The sequence below is a fragment of the Pteropus medius genome, unplaced genomic scaffold (genome assembly GCF_902729225.1).
Source record: "Pteropus medius unplaced genomic scaffold, Ma_sr-lr_union100, whole genome shotgun sequence".
Classification (NCBI taxonomy): domain Eukaryota; kingdom Metazoa; phylum Chordata; class Mammalia; order Chiroptera; family Pteropodidae; genus Pteropus; species Pteropus medius.
Window position 1 is genome coordinate 8,627,441 of NW_024342471.1, and position 10,274 is coordinate 8,637,714.

Sequence of the window (10,274 nt, forward strand, 5' to 3'; positions counted from 1 at the left end):
ACTGGATTGTGGATGTTACACAACTCTAAAAATCATTGGATTGTAAACTCAAAGGGGTGAATTTTATATGTAAGTTATACCTCAAAAAAAGCTGTTAAAAATAAAAGTATGAAAATAGAATGAATCTGGGAGAATACTTTTATGAATTGGGGGTAGAAAAATTCTTCTCAATCATAAAACACAGAAGTCATGAATAGGAAAAGACTGCCAAATTTGACCACAACACCACCAAAACCTTCTGTATAAGACACTATAAGGAACCATTAAAAATAGACGATATTCTGGGAAAGATCAATATGCAGAATTTGTGAAGAACTTACTGTGCCCTCTGCCTGAAGTTCTTATTCCCCAGGAATTTCTCTAAATAGCTTGCTTCCTCATGTACTACAGGTTTCCGTTAAAGGACTTTTCCCTCACCATACATATAAAATAGCATTCCTTACACTCTCCATCTTATTACGCTTTGTTTGTTTGTTTTTATAGCGCTATCTCTGCCTGACATATAGTTGTTTACTTTCTGCACCCCTCTCCCTGACTAGAGTATAGTTTCGGTATGTTTTGTTCATTGCTGCATTCACCACCAGTACCTAGAATAGTATTTGGCACATAGTAGGTGATCAAATATTTGTTTATTGGCTCAATGAATTAATGAACAGATTCAGAAAATTCCTACAAAAAAATACAAGGAAAACTCAAACCAACAGAAAAATAAACAGGCAATTAACAGAAGAAAAATTAATGGCCAGTAAATGTGTAAGAAGATGCACATTTTTAATTTTTCTAATAGTAGAAGGATGATAGTGAGAATATAAGTTGATATGCCTGTCTGGAAAGCAATTTTTTAGTAGTATGAATTAAGTCATAAACCCAAATTTTTTGACTCAATAATTATTCCTTTAAGAATCTATCCTAATGACACTATTTGATATGATGATGATTTACATACAGAAATACTTATTATTGTATTATTTGTGATAGCAAAAGGAATGATGTAACCATAAAATATGATCATGGTCAAATAAATTCTTGTATTTCAATATAATGAAATATTTGGGCTATCAAAGACTTATCTATAAAATAAAATACTAAGATTTCAAATAAAATTAAACATGCACATCCTTTGACCTGCTTCTAGGAATTTATGTTTTAGCAATAACTACACATGTATACCAAGATGTATTATAAAAATATTCAGCAAGGTATATATATATATATATATATATATATATATATATATATATATCAAATACTGGAAACAACCTAATTATTCATCATTAGGTGACTGACTAAATGAACCATGGTTCATCTAGACAAAATACTATGCAGTCACTAAAAGGAACAGGATACACACACACACTGGCATGGGAAGATGTTCATGACATCATTAAGTGAAAAAAGCTCATGAAAGACCAATATATACCACATGATCCCATTTGTATAAAAAAATTACTTATGTAAATATATATATACATTACCAAATCTGGAAGGTTATGCACAAAATAGTTAAAAGCAATTACTGCTATGGAATGGAATTACGAGATGGGAAAATGTTCATTTTCCTAACTTTTAAACTATTATTTTCATTTTATTGTAAGCATATATAATTTTAATAATTTAAATTTTTAAAAATTAAATTACATATCTATACCTGGATAGAAAGATGCTTACCACACATTGTTGAAGGAAAAATAAAGCAAGTTATAAAGGAATGGATATATTATGATCTCACTAATGTATATTTACTCTATATGGTTATATGTACAGAATTACCTGAAATAAATGTCATTGAAAATGTCAACTGTGCTTATCACAATGTAGACAGTTTTCAGGTGATTTTTAGTTCATTAAAAGTTTTCATAATTTTTTACATAGGCCACATGTAATTTTTACACGCAGGGGGAAAAAAAGTCTTTTAAATGTTAGAAATTAAGAAAAAAGGAAAGAAAGAAAAGGCATTTCCAGAGATTCAAAGCTGGGCATTGGTGAGCTGTCTGGCCAGCAGCCAGCCTTCTCTGGGCAATTACAGCCCCGGGATTCTGCCCAGAGCTCGTCCTGAGGTGTATTGTACACTCTCACCCTTGTCACAGTGAACAGAGAGGATCTTGACAAATTTTATAGTTCAAATGGCCCTTCCCTGTTTCCTTTGGCACTCATGTTGGGGACACCTCAGCTTTGACCCAACTTTGACTCCATTCCTAAATTTGTACCTTTCTCAGTCCGGCCTGGCCCAGGCATTCTCTAAAGCTGACTATTTATTGAATCAAAAATTATTACATCAAATTCAATCATTAAGGTCACTATGTGACTAGTAAATAAGGAGATAGATTTCCAGAAACCTCTAGGTAAAGGCTCTCTTTCCACTTTCTCTCTGTTCTGCTGACCTTTTCCATAGAAACCAGATGAGTGTCTCTCACCACCAGAGGGCATAGTACTTCTCCTATAAGAAGCCGATTGATGTCAATTTGGGTCAGCAATAGAAAAAATGAAGCTCTTAAACTGACTAATTTTTTTTTTTCATCATAATCCCCACTGGTTTAACCAAACACGCTGACATTACTCAGAGTATATTACTTCTTGTAAATGAGCTACTAAACTCATCTCAGTTGGGCAGATGGATTTTCTAGTATAATTTTTTTTAATATATATATTTTTTAAACATAGAGAAGACATTTTAGTCAAAGCAACTGGCACAGTTATATTCAGACCATAGAAACAGCTGTCTCATGTAACCATATATTTTCCTGTGGTGTTATTTTGTACAATTATATTTTTTCATGTTACATTTCTAAGGTACAACCTCTCAATGATTTGTTTCAAAAATGTTTGAGTACCATCCCATGTGGTAGGTTGTAGGTGCTAGGGCTACAAAAGTCCCTGCCGTCATGAAGTTTATACTCTTGTGTAAGACTCAACCTTTACTGAGCACTTAGCATTAGCCAAGCATTTTATTTGCATTACCTCATTTTCCCTCAGCTTTTAAGGGGAAATTTTTCAAATCTGCAGAAAAGCTGCAAGAATAATACCATGAACACTTATATACTCTTTGCTTAGACTCACCAATTGTTAACATTCTTTTACTTTTTTTCTATTCTTTGTGATACACATCTACATATATAGACATATACCTCTCTATATATGTATCACATTTTTTGCTAAACCATTTGAAAGTAAATTTCAGGTATCACGACACTTCACCCCAATGTTAGCATGTATCTTCCAAGAACAAAGGTATGCTTGCTCCTAATAACCATGACACCATCACAAGAAAGAAATCTCGTGTTGATATATTACCTTAGAGTCCACATTCAAAAGTCTGCGACTGCCCCCCGCCAAATTCCCTGATAGTCTTTTTACCCCTAATCCAGGATTAAATCAAGGATCATGCATTGCTTTTGAATGCTTTATCTCTTTAGCGTCTTTTAATCTTGAAGAGTTCCCTTATCTTTTTTTGTCTGTCATGACATTGAGTTTTTAAGAGTCTGGGCCAATTGTGCTGAATGCCCTACCATCTGGATCTCCTTGACTATTTTTTCATGATTAAATTGGGGCTCAACTTGTTTTAGCAAGAATACTACATAGGTAATGGTGTGTCTTTCCCTTTGCTTCATATCAGGAGGAAGTAGTATAAATTTATCCCATTACTGATAATACCAAGTTTGATTTCTTGGCTAATATGGGTCTACCAGGTATCTGTATTGGAAAGGTACATTTTCCCCTTTGTAATTAATAAGTAATCTTTGGACTTCAAGACTAAGACTATCTTGTTCCCTAAATACCAATCACTCAGTAGTTTTTAGTGTCCTTTAATGATCCTTGCCTGGATTATTACACTGGTGTTTGCAAAATAGTGGATTTCCAATTCTATCATTTCTTCCCATATTATATTATATTATATTATATCATATTATATTATATTATATTATATTATATTCTCCTAAAAAAAAGGTGTTCATCTTTTTCTTTTTTAATCTGGGGTATCACTATGGACTCATGGACTCTTTTTAATTTAACATGTTATAATCCATTACTGTTGTTAATCTAGTTTCTTTTGGTTTGTTAGGTTATTGTTTACCTACAATGAAATGCCTAGATCTTATGTGTTTAATTTAATGAATTTTGGCATATGTATATACGTATGTAACCAACACCCCAATGGAGGTAGAATATTTCTATCACTCCAGAAAGTTTTCTCATGCGCCCTTCACAGTCAACTCCTGCACCCCACGCGGACACTGCTCTGATTTCATCTTCGTAGATTAGTTTTGACTCTTCTAGAACTCTATATAAATGGAAACATATAGTATGTAGTCTTTTGTGTTTAGCTTCTTTCACTCAGCATAAGATGTCTGAGATTCATCTATGTCGTTCCATGTGTCAGTGATCCACTCCTTTTTATTGCTGGCAAGTATTTTATTGTATGAATATACACAATTTATTTATCCATTCTTCTATTCATGGATATTTGAGTTATTTCCAGTTTGGAGCTATTATAAATAAAGCTACTTTGAACATTCTTATAAAAGTTTTTGGGATGTATATGTTCATTTCTCTTTTATTATTCTTTTCGATGCTCGAATTGTCCCAAGTTTGATCAGTGGTAATCCTTTCAAGCCAATTCCTGTGTCCTTTTGATATCTTCTAGGACAATCCTAATTTAAATAACCCATGTTAGACTTGAACTTGTCCAGCTATGTGATCTGACCTGAATTCAGAAAATACAGTCACTCTAGGTCACTGCTTTAATCCCTGCAGATATAGATTCTTCCCTCACTTCCATAGCCAGTCACTCCTTAATCTACAACAGCGGTTCTTAACATTTTAGGGAGGCTGAGGACACTTTTATGATGAAAGCTTGAACTCTTTCTCCCCAAAAGATGTGCATACACACACACACACAAATTTTTCCATAGGGTTCTCAGATTGCTGTAGTGGCCTCTAAACTAGTTGTCTTAAATCTGTTTATGGAATACCTACCAGGTATCAAAAGTTATGCTAGAAATGCAATAGGAAGAAAGAAAATTAACATTTAAAAATATCTACTATGAGTGTTTCAGACACTGTCAAGTGGTTGATACATGTCATCTCAAAAAAGAGCCATAAAATAACAAGTTATCACAGCAAAAAGGAATATAATTAAAGGCATGTGGTCAATAAATTTCATTCATTCAACAAATATTTATTGCACATTTATTTTGTGCAGGCACTGTCTTAATAATTAGGAAAACATTTGTGAATAGCTTGTGCCTTCTAGGGCCCAGAATCTAGTGAAGGAAGACAGATAACAAGAAATTGCAATTCCAGCTCCAATCCACACAAGCAGCATAACCTTGAAGTTACTTAACTTCTAAAGCCTTAATTTGCTTATCTGTAAATGGAAGAAAAAATCTAGTATCTACCTCAATGGATTGTCCTGAGTTGTATATGAGATAATAGAGATAAAGCACTTAACACAGGACCTGGTACAAAGTAAGCACTAAAAATTATTAGCTATTATTATTTTTATCACATAAGTTTTCTGTTCAAGAATATATAAAATACAAAGTCTTAAACTAGCATATTTTTAAAATTTGAACTTAATTGGTTTTATTTTTTATATATTTTTAAATTTCAAGTATACAGTACAATGGTTAGACATTTATATAGTTTATAAAATGATCTCCCTAATTGCTCTTTCTTCTGGCTGTCCACCTAGCCATTATGTTAATGCCCACAGCATTCCCTACGCTGTGCTCCCCATCCCCGTGACCATCTATCAACTACTAATTTGTACTTCTTTAACCCTTTATCCCATCACCAGATTGTCCTCTATATTCGTGAATCTGGTTTTGATTAGTTTGTTCTTTTTGTTCCTTAGATTCCACATATAAGTGAAATCATATGGTATTTATCTTTCTCTGTCTGACTTATTTCACTCAGCATAATAACCTCTAGGTCCATCCATGTCATTGCAAATGATAGGATTCCATTTTTTTAATGGCTGAGTGATATTCCATTGTATGTATGAACCATAACTTCTTTATCCATTCATCTTTTGATGGGCATTTAGGTTGCTTCTATATCTTGGTTATTGTAAATTGTGCTGCCATGAATATAGGGGTGCATAGATCTTTACGAATTGTTAGATTTTCTTCAGATAAATACCCAGAAGTGCAATTTCTGAGTCAAAAAGTATATCCATTTTTAATTTTTTGAGAAACCTCCAGACTATACCAATTTGCAATCCCACCAACAAACTATTATCTTAGGCTCTATACAAACCAGCTCTATTCCTAAGTATTCACCCTAATTCCCACAGTTCCTCTACATGCCCTCCCTGTTCCCTGCAGACTGAAATCTTTAGAGACCCCCCTGTCATGCTGAAGGCAAGATTCTCTAACTCTTGCAAATCTCATTTAAAGACTAAGTTCTCGCCTTTTTCAGAACTCTGGAAGCAAGTCTGGTCAGACTCTCACAACTTAACCCTGGCTCACAAACAATTGTTCTGTAATTAATTCTAGTAGTTTCTTTCCTTCTTAGGTAGATTGCATCTGATAGAGGATAAAGCAGTCAGATTTTCCACTTTTAATACAAATATAGTTCAAAACACATTCAAAGCCTTGTTTCTTTGAATTGTGTAATTATCCCAATAAAGTTGTAAAGGCTTGATTTCTTTTTGAAATTTCTCTTTGGAAACAATCCAAAAAATGTCTTTTAAAAAGAAAGAAAAATTGAAATAAAAGCCACTGCCTCTGAATCTCATTACAATTCTTTGGAACCTCTTCACAGGTGAAAAATCTTAAATTCTCTGGTGGATTCTAGTCTTACAAATAACCCAAAGTTCTTCTGAGTAGAGCTTGATGAATAAGTGGATGATTAATACCATTTTGCTGTTTTTCTTTTTCTTTTTGACTTTTTATTTGGAATAATTTTAGATTTACAGAAGCGTTGCAAGGATAGTACAGACGGTTCTCTTATGCCCTTCACTCAACTTCCCCAAATATTAATGTCTTACAACCATCATTTTTCTGTTTTGTTTTTTTTTAATCTGCAGTACAGGGAAAAGAAATTGCAGATTTCCTGTGATGCTGCAGTCCTAGAAAACAATCAATCAAATTACAAGACTCTATGAAGAAAATGAGAATAGATTCTAACCGGGAATTAATGTCAAAAACTGAAAAAGGGAACATCATTTCAAGGGACTTCAGCATTTTGAAGACCATAAGAGAATGTAATGAACCATTTTGTGCCTATACATTTGAAAATTTAGATAGAATAGATACATTTCTATGGAAAAAAACCTACACCTAAATGGACACAAGAAGCTATAGAAAACTGGAAGAATCTTATACCTATTTAAAAAATTGAATCTGCCATTTAAAAACCTTCCCACAAAGAAAACTCCAGTTCCAAATGGCTGTGAAATCTACCAAACTTTCGAGGAAGAACTAATACCAACAACACACAATTTCTCCCAAAGACCAGAAAAAGAGGTAACATTCCCTGACGTTACAAGGCCAGCGTAACACTGATACATACCCGCACAGAAGATGAGGTGCGACAAAATTCTCTAATTTTACTCAGCCATAAAAAAAGATGAAATATTGCCATTTGTGACAACATGGATGGATCTTGAGCGTATCATGCTAAGTGAAATAAATCAGACTGAAAAGGACAAGAATCATGTGATTCCACTTATATGTAGTGTAGTCAGCTCTCATTCCTGAAATGATTTTTCAAGGAATTAGCTGTTTTGTTGGCTTCCTTTAATAAAATTAACAACTTACACCATTTTCCCCCCAACATATACATGAATTTCAACAGAATCTGTTTCCCAAAGATTTACAACATACAAATGACTATGCTAAATAACATTGTTTTTAAATGCTTCTAACGATTTTTAAGTAACTTTGTTCTATTTTCCTTTCTTGGACTAATTTATATTGATCATAATTGCACTTGTCAACTCTGTAAATATTTTTAATTCAGTTTTGTGTGAGGAGGTTAATCAAACACATAGCAAGAGCCTCCTTAAAATGGCTTTACCACTCATATTGGGCAGAAGCTAAGTGTTGTGTAATTTTCAACTTGTCTTTCTCAAGTTGGATCACAAAATCTATAGCAGATTGTAACAACATAATAAGCATTGCTTCTAAAGTTCTGCAACAGTGCAGATTCAAGGGGAAATTATATTCTTGCTAAGACATATTTATATAAATTGATTCACCGTAAAAAATATATGTACCATAATAACATGCCAGAAGAATAATTTTTACCTCAGGATCCATGTGAGCAATTTTCTCTTTTGGCACACAACATGCAACCCAACACAATGATAATAAGGCGTTCTCATTGACAGCTACATCATGACTCATAAAATTTGCCCATCATGATATATTTTTTCTTTTTTTGAAAATATTCAAGAGACTGACTAATTCAGCATGCTATGTTTCCAAGTATCTTTTTTATTCTGATGGCTTTAAGCTTTCATTTGCAAGAATATCATTACAAATAATACATTAGTATATGTCATTTTGTTGGTTTTGCACATTTGAAAAAACCGTATTTTCTGAAAAGCTAACACTGTCTTTTTAATGAGGTGCAAATAGTCATTGCTGATTAATGCCAATACTTTCCCCAATATCACTGTTCACTCTTCCCATATTTTTCACCTTCTCATTCTCATATTTTGTAGCAATAAAATATTCCATTTAAGGGCAATTAGAACTAATTCAATTAAAATGCTACATTTGTCCTACATTCAAAATTTTCCTCATTATACACGTTCTGAAAAAATACACTGCAATTTCCTAACTAAAACTCAGTTGAAAGTCATGCCAATGTTGCCAAAAATGAATAAAATTCTCCACAATTTAGTTCACAACTAACTTCAAATTATGTTGATATAAAATTAAGCAATACTTGATTCTCCCATTATAGGATGATGGTCATATTGATGGTTACATACCAGAAAATTAAATTAGACGCCAGGGCACTGAATAAAACAATCTGTTCTTAGCCAGTGTGTATATTTTTCATATCTCTTCTCTCTCTCCCACAATGTGATGCAATTAACTTTAGTATTGTACCAATGTCCTTGGTTCTTGCCAAAGATCCATGTGATACACTCTAAATACTTTCTGTTCTATTTTATTATTTAAAAAGTTGTGACATATTAAATTTATTTCTTGACCCACTAAAGAGTCATAAGCCAAGTCTAAAAAACACTGCTTCAAGGCACTGTTAATACATGAGAAAGTTTAACAACAAAAAAAAAATGAACAAAATAGCTTACCTCTCTGCATGGAGAATGATTCCTCTGGTAGATTTATTTCCCAAGTATGGATTTAGACCACACTGTGCCTGCAAACTGCTGCTGCTTTGTAAGGTGGTATGTGTATGTCCTTTTTTTTTCCCCGTTTTTTAAAAATTAAGATATAATACATATGCCATAAAATTCACGCTATTAACGTGTACAATTCAGTGGTTTTTAGTATATTCACTAAGTCATTTGACCATCATCATAATCTAATTCTAGAACATTTCCATCACCCACCAAAAAAACAAAAAATCACCTCTAGCCATTAGGAGTAGCTCTCTATTTCGCCTCTCCCTGGTCCCTGGCAACTACCAATTTATTTTCTGTCTCTACGGATTGGTCTATGCTGGATGCTTCATATAAAAGGAATAATACAATAATACATATCTTCAAGGTTTATCCATGTTGTAGTATTTATCAGTATTTCATTTATTCTTGTGGTGGAATAATATTCCATTGTATGGACATACCACATTTCGTTTACCATTTCTCAGCTGATGGACATTACAGATTTTTCTACCTTTGGCTATTATGCTTTCCAAGTATGATACTTTGGAAAAGGCAAAACTATGGAAACAGTAAAAAGATCAGTGGTTGCCAAGGGTTAGGGGAAGGAAGGGACGAATAGGTGGAACACAGATTTTTAGGGCAGTGAAACTATCTTAAATCTTTTTTGAAACATACGAGATTTCCTTCTAAATAATCTAGTATGGATACAAATAAAATGAGGTTGGCCATCAGCTGACTGTCTTTGAAGCTGGGTTTGCTGAAGTCAGGTGATGAGTACACAGGGATTATTATTCTGTTCTCTACTTTTGTTTATTGTAAATTTTCAATGATTAAAGATTTAAAAACTTACTACCTCAGAGGCTTTCCCTGACCACCTTAAGGTAGATTACCTCTCCCCATGATTTTCTAGCACAGCAACCTATTGTCGCCATAGCACTTACCACAATGGTATTTTAGATATTTGCTAATA